Genomic DNA, 11,959 nt, shown 5'->3' on the forward strand with positions numbered 1-11,959 from the left:
TTGGAGAAATGTCTGTTTAGGTCTTTTTCCCACTTTTTGTTTGGGCTGTTTGTTTTTCTGGTATTGAGTTGTATGAGCTGCTTGTATATTTTGGAAATTAATCCTTTGTCAGTTGTTTCATTTGCTATTATTTTCTCCCATTCTGAGGGTTGTCCTTTCACCGTGTTTATAGTTTCCTTTGCTGTGCAAAAAGCTTTTAAGTTTAATCAGATCCCACTTGTTTACTTTTGTTTTTATTTCCATTACTCTAGAAGGTGGGTCATAGAGGATCTTGCTTTCATTTATGTCATTGAGTGTTCTGCCTATGCTTTCCTCTAAGAGTTTTATAGTTTCTGGTCTTAAATTTAGGTCTTTAATCCATTTTGAGTTTATCTTTGTGTATGGTATTAGGAAATGTTCTAATTTCGTTCTTTTACATGTGGCTGTCCAGTTTTCCCAGCACCATTTATTGAAGATGCTGTCTTTGCCCCATTGTATATTCTTGCCTCCTTTGTGAAAAATAAGGTACCTATTGTTTGACTTTTTTTTTCTGACACAGAGCTGCATGAGCTGTTTGTATTTTGGAGATTAATCCCTTGTTGGTTGCATTGTTTGTTCATATTTTCTCCCATTCTGTGGACTGTCTTCATTTTGTTTATGGTTTCCTTTGCTGTGTAAAAGCTTGCAAGTTTAATTAGGTCCTACTTCTTTGTTTCTGCTTTTATTTCTTTTGCTTGGGAGACTGACAAGAAAACATGCTATGATATATGTCAGATAATGTTTTGCATATGTTCTCTTCTAGGAGTTTTATGGTGTTACATCTTATATGTAAGTCTGTAAGCCATTTTGAGTTTATTTTTGAGTATGGTGGGAAAACATGTTCTAACTTCATTGATTTATGGTGGTTGTCCATCTTTCCCAACACAATGTGCCTATCTTTCATTCATTGTATAGTCTTTCCTCTTTCATCAAAGATTGATAAATTGTAGGTGTGTGAATTTATTTTGGGCTCTCTATTCTGTTTCCCCTTCATGGATCACAGCCTTGTTGTGGTGAAGGGGCTTGTGTAACTCAGTGAACCTGAGTCATGGTGTGTGGGACCACCCATGATGGACAGGTCATAGTGAAGAGTTCTGACAAAACATAGTTCCCTGGAGGAGGGAATGGCAAACCACTTCAGTATTCTTGCTGTGAGAACCCCATGAACAGTAGGAAAAGGCAAAAAGATATGACACTGGAAGATGAGCCCCCTAGGTTGGAAGGTGTCCAATATGTTACTGGGAAGAGTAGGGGGCAATTACTAATAGCTCCAGAAAGAATGAAGTGGCCGGGCCAAAGTGGAAATGATGCTCAGTTGTGGATGTGTCTGGTGGTGACAGTAATGTCTGATGCTATAAAGAACAATATTCCGTAGGAACCTGCAATGCTAGGCCCATGAATTAAGGTAAACTGGACATGGTTAAGAGGAGATGGCAGGAGTGAACACTGACATCTTAGGAATCAGTAAACTAAGATGGATGGGAATGGGTGAATTTAATTCAGATGAGCATTAAATCTACTACTGTGGACAAGAATCCTATAGAAGAATTGCAGTATCCCTCATAGTCACCAAAAAGTTCCAAAATGCAGTACTTGGGTGCAATCTCAAAAAGGACAGAATGATTTTGGTTCATTTCCAAGGGAAACATTTCAACATCATAATAATCCAAGTCTGTGCCCCAACCACTGATGCCAAAGAAGCTGATGTTGACTGGTTCTATGAAGACCTACAAGACCTTCTAGAACTAACACGAAAAATAGATGCCCTTCTCATCATAGGGGATTGGAATGCAAAAGTAGGGGGTCAAGAGATACCTGGAGTAACACACAAGTATGGCCTTGGAGTACAAAATGAAGCAGGGCAAAGGCTAACAGAGTTTTGTCAAGAGAGCACTCTGGCCGTAGCAAACACAGAGATGGTGTTACACAGGGGCGTCGTCAGATGGTCAATACTGCAATCAGATTGATTACATTCTTTGCAGTTGAAGATGGAGAAACTATACAGTCAGCAAAATCAAGACCTGGAGCTGACTGTGGCTCAGATCATGAGCTCCTTGTTGCAAAATTCAGGCTTAAATTGAAGAGAGTAGGGAAAACCACTAGCGCTTCCCTGGTGGATCAGTGGTAAAGAACACACCTGCCAAAGCAGGGGACACAGGTTCAATCCCTGGGTGGAGAAGATCCCCTAGAGAAGGAAATGACAACCCACTCCAGTATTCTTGCCTGGGAAATCCCATGGAGAGAGGTGCCTGGTGAGCTACAGTCCATGATGGGGTCAAAAAAGAGTTGGACACAACTTGGCAACTAAACAACAATAAAGGGAAAACTGCTAGGCCATTCAGGTATGACCTAAATCAAATATCTCAAAGAAAAAAAGGACCCAACTGAATGTAGAGTTCCAGAGAATAAGTGAACAATGCTAAGAAATAGAGGAAAACAATAGAATGAGAACGACTAGAGATCTCTTCAAGAAAACGAGATACGCAGGGAACATTTCATTCAAAGATGAACACAATAAAGGAAAGAAATGTCAAAGACCTAACAGAAGTAGAAGGGATTAAGAAGAGGTGGCAAGAACACACAGGAGAACTATACAAAAAAGATCTTAATGACCCATATAACCGCAATGTTGTGATGACTCACCTAGAGCCAGACATTTGGTGTGTGAAGTCAAGTAGGTCTTAGGAAGCATTACTACAAACAAAGCTAGTGGAGGTGATGGAATTCCAGCTGAACTATTTCAAATTCTAGAAGATGATGCTGTTAAAGTGCTGTACTCAGTATGGCCACAGGACTGGAAAATATGTTTTCATTCCAATCCTAAAGAAAGGAAATGTCAAAGAATGTTCAGACTACTGTATGATTGTGCTCATTTCCACATGCTAGTAAATTTATGCTAAAAATTCTTCAAGATAGGCTCCAGCAGTATGTGAACCAAGAATTTCCAGATGTACAAGTTGGATTTCAAAAAGAAGAGGAACTAGCGATCAAATTGCCAACATTTGCTGGATCATAGAGAAAGCAAGGAAATTCCAGAAAAACACCTACTTCTGCTTCATTACTATACAAAAGTCGCTGAGTATGTGGATCATAACAAACTGTGGAAAATTCTTCAAGAAATGGGAATACCAGATCACCTTACTTGCCTTCTGAGAAACCTGTATGTACATCAAGAAGCAGCAGTTAGAACCAGACATAGAACTACAGACTGGGTTCCAAATTGGGAAAGGAGTACATCAAGGCTGTATATTGTTACCCTGCTTATTTATCTTAAATTCAGAGTACATCTTGCAAAATGTCAGACTGGATTAATCACAAGCTGAAATCAAGATTGCTGGGAGAAATATCAGCAACCTCAAATATTCAGATGATACCACTCCAATGGCCAGTTGTTAAGAGGAACTAAAGAGCCTCTTGATGATGGTGAAAGAAAATAGTGAAAAAGCTGACTTGAAATTCAGTATTCAAAAAACTAAGATCATGGCATCTGGTCCCTTTCCTTCATGTCAAATAGATGGGGAAAAAGTGGAAACATTTTTTATTTATAAAATTAAAAAAAAAAACAGATTTTATTTTCTTGGGCTCCAAAATCATTGTGGACATGACTGCAACCATGAATTAGAAGATGCTTGCTCCTTGGAAGCAAAGCTATGACAAACTTAGACCATATTAAAAAGCAGAGACATCACTTTGCTGACAAAAAGTCTGCATAATCAAAGCTATGGCTTTTACAGTAGTCATGTACAGGTGTGAGTTGGACTGTAGAGTCGGCTGAGTGCTGAAAAATAGATGCCTTCCAGTGCTGGGGCTGGAGAAGACTCTTGAGAGTTCCTTGGGCTGCAAGGAGATCAAACCAGTCAATCCTAAAGGAAATTAACCCTAAATATTCATTGGAAGGATTGATGCTGAAGCTGAAACTCCTGTATTTTGGCCATCTGATGCCCAGGGTCAACTCATTGGAGAAGAACCTGTTGCTGGGCAAGTGTGAAGCCAAAAGGAGAAGGGGATGGCAGAAGATGAGATGGTTAGATAGCACAACTGTCTCAATGGATGTGGATCTGAGCAATCTCTGGGAGGCAGTGGAGGACAGAGGAACCTGGAATGCAAGGAGTTGAACATGACTTAGCAACTGAACAACAATTCTGTTGATTCATTGTTTTTTGTTTTTTTTTTTTTGGTTTGTTTTTGTGCCAATACCATACAGTCTTGATTACTTTAGCTTTGTGGTATTGTCTGAAGTGTGTGGAAGGGTTATGCTTTTAGCTTTGTTCTTTTTCTTCAGGATTTTTGGGAAATTCTGGGTCTTTCATGGTTCCAATAAATTTTAGGATTATTTGTTCTGGTTCTGTGAAAAATGTCATGGGTAATTTGTAGGAATTGCATTAAATCTGTAGATGCCTTTGGGTAGTATTGCTAAACTATATTAACTCTTCCAGTCTAAGAGCATGGGATATTTTTCCTTGAATCAGCTTTGATTTCTCCTATAACTGTTCTATATTTCTGTGTGTGTAAGTCTTTCACTCCCTTGGTTAGGTTTGTTACTAAGTATTTTATTTTTTTTGATGCAGTTTTAAATGCTTTTTAACTTTCTTTTTCTGATATTTCATTGTTAGTGTAAAGTGTTCTGCCCATAGTCCAAGTCCCCGGTCGGGAAAGAAGACTCCTCGAAACAATGCAACTTGCAATAGGGGAATTTATTACTGACTCGAGCCAGGGCCTCCCGCCCTCACCAAGTGTGTGAGGGTGAAAGGCCCCGAGCCCCAGTTCTCTCGGGTATTTATTAGGTCAAAAAAAAGCAGCAGGTAGTTGGCGCAAGCGGATTGGTTACACAGTAGGTAGTTGGCGCAAGCGGATTGGTTACACAGTTGCAAGGTAATTTTTGTTGGCCCAAGGTGGGGCTTTCAGCTTTCCCCTGATAGGTTCCCTTTTTTCTGGCTAGGCATATGTTGATTGGCTGGCTCCAGGAGGCCTGATAATTATGTTACCCCAGGAAACCAGGCCTACTCCTAATCTAGGCTTCCTGTCATGGCATTAGCCGTGACAGCCTCACATAAAGAAATGCAACCGATTTATGTATATTAATCTTGTGTCCTGCTACCTGCATTGACAAGCCTAGTAGTTTTTATAGAGTCTTCAGGGTGTTCTATAAAGTGTGCCATGTTATCTGCATATAGTAACAACTTTACCTTTCCCTTTTGATTTGGACATATTTTATTTCTTTTTATTGTATGATTGCTGTGGCTAGGACTTCCAATACTGTGTTGAATAGAAGTGGTGAGAGTGGGCATTCTTGTCTTTTCCCAGAATTTAGTGAGAAAATTTTCACCTTTTTGTGATTTAGTATTATGTCAGCTATGAGTTTGCCATAAGTGACTTTTATTATGTTGAAATATGTTCCCTCTACACCCACTTTGGTGAGAGCTTTTTTCATGAACTGGTGTTGAACTTTATCAAATAATTCTCCTTGCATCTATTGAGATGATCGTGTAGTTTTTGTCTTTTCTTTTGTTGATGTGTTATATCATGTTGATTTATTTGCATATGTTAAAATATCCTTATAACCCTGGCTATTTGGATATCCAAGGTGGATTAAGGTGAATCCAACTTGATCATGGTGTATGATCCTTTTTATATGTTGTTGGAGTCAGTTTGCTAATATTTTGTTGAGGATTTTTGCATCTATATTCATCAAAGATATTGGCCTGTAATTTTCTTTTTTTGTCCTTGTATGGTTTTGATATCAGGGTGATGGTGGCTTCATAGTATGACTTTGGGAGTTCTCCCCTCTTTTCAATCTCTTGGAAGAGTTTGAGAAAGATAGGTATAAGTTCTTTGTGTGTTGGGTAGAATTCCCCAGTGAAGCCATCTGGTCTTGTTTTCAGGGAGTTTTAAAATTACAGATTATATTTCTCTTCTGGTGATCAGTCTGTTGAAATTATGTGTTTTTCTTGATTCAGTTTTGGCAGGTTGCATGTTTCTAGAAACTTGTCCATTTCTTCTGGATTTTCCATTCCTTGGCATATAACCGTTCAGAATATTGTCTCATGGTATTTCACATTTCTGTAGTATTGGTTGTTTATTTTTATCCTGTTTTATTTCTTATTTTGTTTATTTGGGTCCTCACAGTGTGAAGCTGGCCAGAAGTTTGTTGATTTTGGTTCTTGGTTTTATTGATTTTTTCCCTATCTTTTAACCTCTATTTTATTTATTTCATCTCTGATCTTTATTATTTCCTTCCTTCTGCTGACTTTAGGTTTTATTCATTCTTCTTTTTCTAGTTCTTTTAAGTGCTAAGTTAGGTTGTTTATTGAGATTTTTCTTTTTCTTTTTATATTTGAGGAAGGGCTGTATTGCTATGAACTTCTCACTTAGAACTGCTCTTGCTGCATGCCATAGACTTTGTATGGTTGTGTTTTCATTGTTGGGTGCTTTGGTAGCATTAAAAAAATTTTCTCTTGATTTCATTATTGACATTGGTTTTTCGGTATCTTGTTGCTAGTCTTCATGCAATCTAATTTTTTTCTTGTTTCTCTTTCTGTGGTTGATTTTTAGTTTTATGCCATTGTAGTTGGAAAAGATGCTTAAAATAATCACTATCCTCTTAAATTTGTTACAGCTTGTTTTGTGTCCTAGTATGTCATCTATCCTAGAGAATGTTACATGTGCCCTTGAAAAGAATGTAAATCCTGTTTCTCTTGGATGTAGTTTCCTATAGATATTAAGCCTAACTATTCTATTATGGCAGTTAGGATCTCTGTTGCCATACTGATTTTCTAACTTGAAGACCTGTCCATTGATGAAAGTGGGATGTCCTACCATCATTGCATTCCCATCAGTTATTTCTATACGTCTGTTAGTACTTTTAAAAATATACTTGTGTGCTCCTATATTGGGTACATATACATTGATGAGTGTTAGATCCTCTTTTTGTTTTTTATTTTTATTTATTTATTTATTTATTTTTTGTTTTTTTTTCTTCTTTTGTTCTTTTAGATCCTCTTTTTGTATTGATCCTTTTATCATGTTGTAGTGTCTTCCTTTATGGTCTTTGTTTTAAATTCTATTTTATCTGATAAGAGTATTGATATCCTTACTTTCTTGCTATTTTCCATTTGCATTTTCTATCCATTCACTTTAAATCCATGTGTGTCTTTCTCCCTAAAGTGAATCTCCTGTAGGCAGCGTATTGTAGCTTCTTGTTTTGTTATCCAATCTGCCACTCCATGTCTTTTAATTGGAACATTTAAAGTAATTTAAAGTAATTATCAATAAGTACATACTTATTGTCATTTTAAAGCTTGTTTTCCAGTTGATTTTGTATTTCTTCTTAGTTCCTTTCTTCTTTTTGCTTTTCCTTTTGTGTTTTATTAAAAAATTAATAGAAGTATAGTTGATTTACAGTGTGTGTTAGTCTCAGGTGTATAGCAATGTGATTCAGTTATACGTGTACATATATGTACATCACTTTGCCAACAAAAGTCTATACAGTGAAAGCTATGGTTTCACAGCCACAGTGGGATTGCCAGTAATTGTGTATATTGTTTTCATTTTTAAAAAAAAAATTTCTTTCTGGGAATTCCCTGGTCCAGTGATTAGGACTCCGTGCTTCCACTGTTGGGGACCTACATTCAATCCCTCATCAGGGAACTAAGGTCCTACAAGTCATGTAGTATGGCTAAATTAATAAATTTGTCGTTCTGTCTGCTGTTCTGATTGGATGATTTCCATTATTCTCTCTTCTAGATTACTTGTTTGTTCTTCTGCTTTATTTAGTTTGGTATTTTTTGCGTTTAGCTCAGTTTCACCTTGATAATTGAGTGGTTTAATTTTGAGCAGTCTTTACAGTTTCCTGGTTTCCCTGGTGGCTCAGTCAGTAAAGAATCTGCCTGTTTCATGTTGATGCTTGACAAAAAACCAACAAAATTCTGTAAAGCAATTATCCTTCAATTAAAAAAAAAAAAAAAGAATCTGTCTGCAATGCAGGAGACCCTAGATCTTTGTCACAGTGACTTGCATTTCTAACAGCAATCTTTCTTAACTCCTTCATCACTTGTTATCTTCATTTTGAACTTGAGGCTTGAGGCCCAGGCATCCCTTCCCAATAAAGTCTCTTGTTTTGTCAGTATGTGTGTCTCCTCAGACAATTCATTTCTGAGTATTAGGCAAGAGCCCAGTCTTGGGCCCTGGAAGGGGTTTCCCTTCCTGCAACAGTTGATCATTGAACAACAGTCCTTGAAGTGGAAAATCTGAGTATAACTTTACAGATGTCCCTCTGTGTCCATCATTCTGTATTGGCAGAATCAACCCACTGTGACTATAAAGTTCTGTAGTCTGTATTTATTGGAAAAAAATCTGCCTATCTGCTCAGTCCAAATCTGGGTTGTTCAAGGGTCAACTGCAAGTTGAATTTGAATATCAGTTTGAGGAAGCTTGATAGCTTAACATTATTGAATCTTCTGATTCATGAATGTGGTATGTATTTCTATTAGTATTAGTCTCCTTTCATTTCTTTCTTTTGATGGGGAGATCTAATTATCTTTATTCAACAACTCAGTAGTCAGACAGCATCCAATCTAGTAAATAGAGGGATGCTCAAGGAGTTGCTTAAAATGGAAGGTTTTTATAGGTAGAAGGAAAGTAGGGAAGAAGTTACTAGCAAAAGAAAAGAAAGGATTTATTTAAAGCCAGGCCATCTTCGCTTGGAGGGAAGGAAACAGAAGAAGACTACTACTGAAATTTCAGGTTACATATTTAAAATTCACTCTCCTAGCTCTTTTATGCCCAGTGCAGTCATGGCTCATGGTCTCAAGAAGCACCTGAAGTGTGTAACAGCTCCAAATCATTGGATGCCAGATAAACTAACTGGTGTGTTTGCTTCTCATCCTTTTACTGGTCCCCATGAGCTAAGGGAATGTCTTCTCCTAGTAATTTTCCTAAGGAACAGACTTAAGTATGCTTTGACAGGAGAAGAAATAAAGAAGATTTGTATGCAGTGTTTCATTTAGATTGATGGCAAGGTCTGCACTGATATAACCTACTCTGCTGGTTTTATGGATATCATTAGCATTGACAAGACTGGAGAGAATTTTCATCTTTTGCTGTTCATTGCATTACACCCAAAGAGGCCAGGTGTAAGTTGTACAAAGTGAGAAAGATCTTTGTGGGGCAAAAGGAATCCTGCATCTGATGACCCATGATGTTTGCACCATCAGCCACCTTGAGTCTCTCATCAAGGTGAACACCATTCAGATTGATTTGGTGACTGGCAAGATTACTGATTTCATCTAATTTGACACTGGTAACCTGTGCATGGTTTCTGGAGGTGCTAACCTGGAAAGAATGGATGTGATCACCAACTGTGAGAGACACCCTGGTTCTTTTGTAGTTCATGTGAAAGATGCCAGTGGCAACAGCTTTGACACTGGATTTTCCAACATTTTCATTATTGACAAAGGCAACACCATGGATCTCTCTTCCCCATGGAAAGAGTATCCACCTTACCATTGCTGAGGAGAGAGACAAGAGACTCATAGCCAAACAACAATGGATAAAATGATCTCTAGGTGACATGATTGGAAAAGTCTGTATTTAATTAAAGATAATGACACACAAAAACAATAAAATTTCATATCCCTAGGAGATGTTGAAACTACAATGAGGTTGTGGTTTGATGTTCTGGGAGAAAATCAATCCATTTTGTATTTATTTTATTTTTAAAATTTTAAATTTAAAATTTTAAATTAATTTTTTAACTGGTGGAAAATTGCTTTACAATTTTGTGTTGGTTTCTGCTGTACAACAGTGAGGATCAGTTATAATTATATATATATGTATACACACACACACACACACACACACACATCCCTTACCTCATGAACCTCCTTCTTACTCCCTTCCCACCCCTGTAGGTCATCACAGAGTGCCAGGCCAGACTCCCTGTGTTATTTAGCAACTACCCATTAACTATTTTACATGTGATAGTGTCAATGCTACTTTTTCAGTTTGTCCCACCCTTACCTTCTCCGACTGCATCCACAAGTCTGTTCTCTACTAAGTTCATCAGAACCATTTTCTAGATTCCATATATATACATTAATATACTATAGTTGTTTTTCTCTGACTTATGTTACTCTGTATAATAGGCTCTAGGTTCATCTACCTTACTACAAATGACTCAGATTTGTTCCTTTTGTGGCCAAGTAATATTCCATTGTACATTTATATGTACTACAACTTCTTTATCCATTCATCTGTCAGTGGACATCTAGGTTGCTTCCATGTCCTGGCCACTGTAAATATTGCTGCAATGAGCATTGGGGTACATGAGTCTTTTATAATTATGGTTTTCTCAGAGTATATGGTCAACAGTGGGATTGTTGGATCATGCGGTAGTATTATTCCTAGTTTTTAAAAGGAATCTCCATACTGTTTTCCATAATGATTATATCAGTTTGCATTCCCACTAATAGTATAGGAGGGTTCCCTTTTTTCCACATCCTTTCCAGGATTTATTGTTTGTAGATTTCTTGATGATGGCCTTTCTAACTGGTGTAAGGTGATATCTCATCATAGTTTTAATTATTAATGTTAATCTTTTCACATGTTATTGGCCATCTGTATGTCTTCTTTGGAGAAATGTCTGGTTAGGTCTTCTGCCGATTTTTTGATTGGGCTGTGTGTGTTTCTTATATTGTATGAGCTGCTTATATATTTTGGAGATTAACCCTTTGTCAGTTGCTTTGTTTGCAATTATTTTCTCCCATTCTGAAGGTTGTCTTTTCATCTTATTTATAGTTTCCTTTGTTGTGCAAAAGCCTTTAAGTTTAACTAGGTCCTATCTATTTATTTTTATTTCCATTATTCTAGGTGTGTCAGAGAGAATCTTGCTACAATTTATGTCAAAAGGTATACTGCCTATGTTTTCCTCTAAGAGCTTTATAGTTTCCAGCCTTACATTTAAGTTTTTAATCCACTTTGAGTTTATTTTTGTGTATGGTGTTAGGAAGTGTTCTAATTTCATTTTTTTAAAAAACACATAGGTGTTTAGTTTTCCCATCACCACTTGTTGAAGAGACTATCTTTTCTGCATTGTATATTCTTACCTCCTTTGTCAAAGATAAGGTGCCCATAGGTGCATGAGTTTATCTCTGGGATTTCTGTTTTGTTCCATTGGTCTGTATGTCTGCTTTTGTGCCAGTGCCATACTGTCTTGATGACTGTGGCTTTGTAGTATAATTTGAAGTCAGGGAGTTTGTTTCCTCCAGCTCCATCTTTCTTTCTCAAGATTGCTTTGGTTATTCAGGGTCTTTGTATTTCCATACAAATTGTGAATTTTTTTGTTCTAGTTGTGTGAAAAATGCCACTGGTGATTTGATAGAGATTGCATTGAATATGTAGATTGCTTTGGGAAGCATAGTAATTTTGACAGTATTGATTCTTCCAATCTAAGAATATGGTATCTCTCTCTATTTGTGTTGTCTTTGATTTTTTTTTCATCAGTGTCTTATAGTTTTCTGCATACAAGTCTTTTGTCTCTTTAAGTAGATTTATTCCTAGGTATGTTGTTCTTTTGTTGAAATGGTAAATGGGATTGTTCTCTTAATTTATCTTTCTGATATTTTTATTGTTAGTGTAAGGAATGTAAAGGATTTCTATTTTTTTCTTCTTAAAAATGTCATATCTAAAAAAAAAAATCAATGTGCCTCTAGTTTTAATGTGTGAAAGAAGGTCTCCTTTAATTTCTGTTAGCAGTGTTTTATAATTTTCAGTGTGACAGTCTTTAGTATCCTTTGTTAGATGTGTTTCTATGTATTTAATGTTTTTTCATGCTATTGTAAATTAAAATTTTTATAGTCCAATTTTTATTGCTAGTATAAAAATGAAATTATTAATATTTCTGTTTTTGACCTTATATCTGTGAGTTTGCTAAACTTGTTTTTTA

The 11,959-nt window shown here is 36.7% G+C and overlaps 1 pseudogene; it reads left to right on the forward strand.

Moving 5' to 3' along the window:
- Positions 1–8,810: 8,810 nt before the first annotated feature.
- Positions 8,811–9,574, forward strand: LOC122440961 (annotated as a pseudogene).
- The last annotated feature ends 2,385 nt before the right edge of the window (positions 9,575–11,959 follow it).

Source organism: Cervus canadensis, chromosome 4 (assembly GCF_019320065.1).
Source record: "Cervus canadensis isolate Bull #8, Minnesota chromosome 4, ASM1932006v1, whole genome shotgun sequence".
In the NCBI taxonomy this organism is placed as follows: domain Eukaryota; kingdom Metazoa; phylum Chordata; class Mammalia; order Artiodactyla; family Cervidae; genus Cervus; species Cervus canadensis.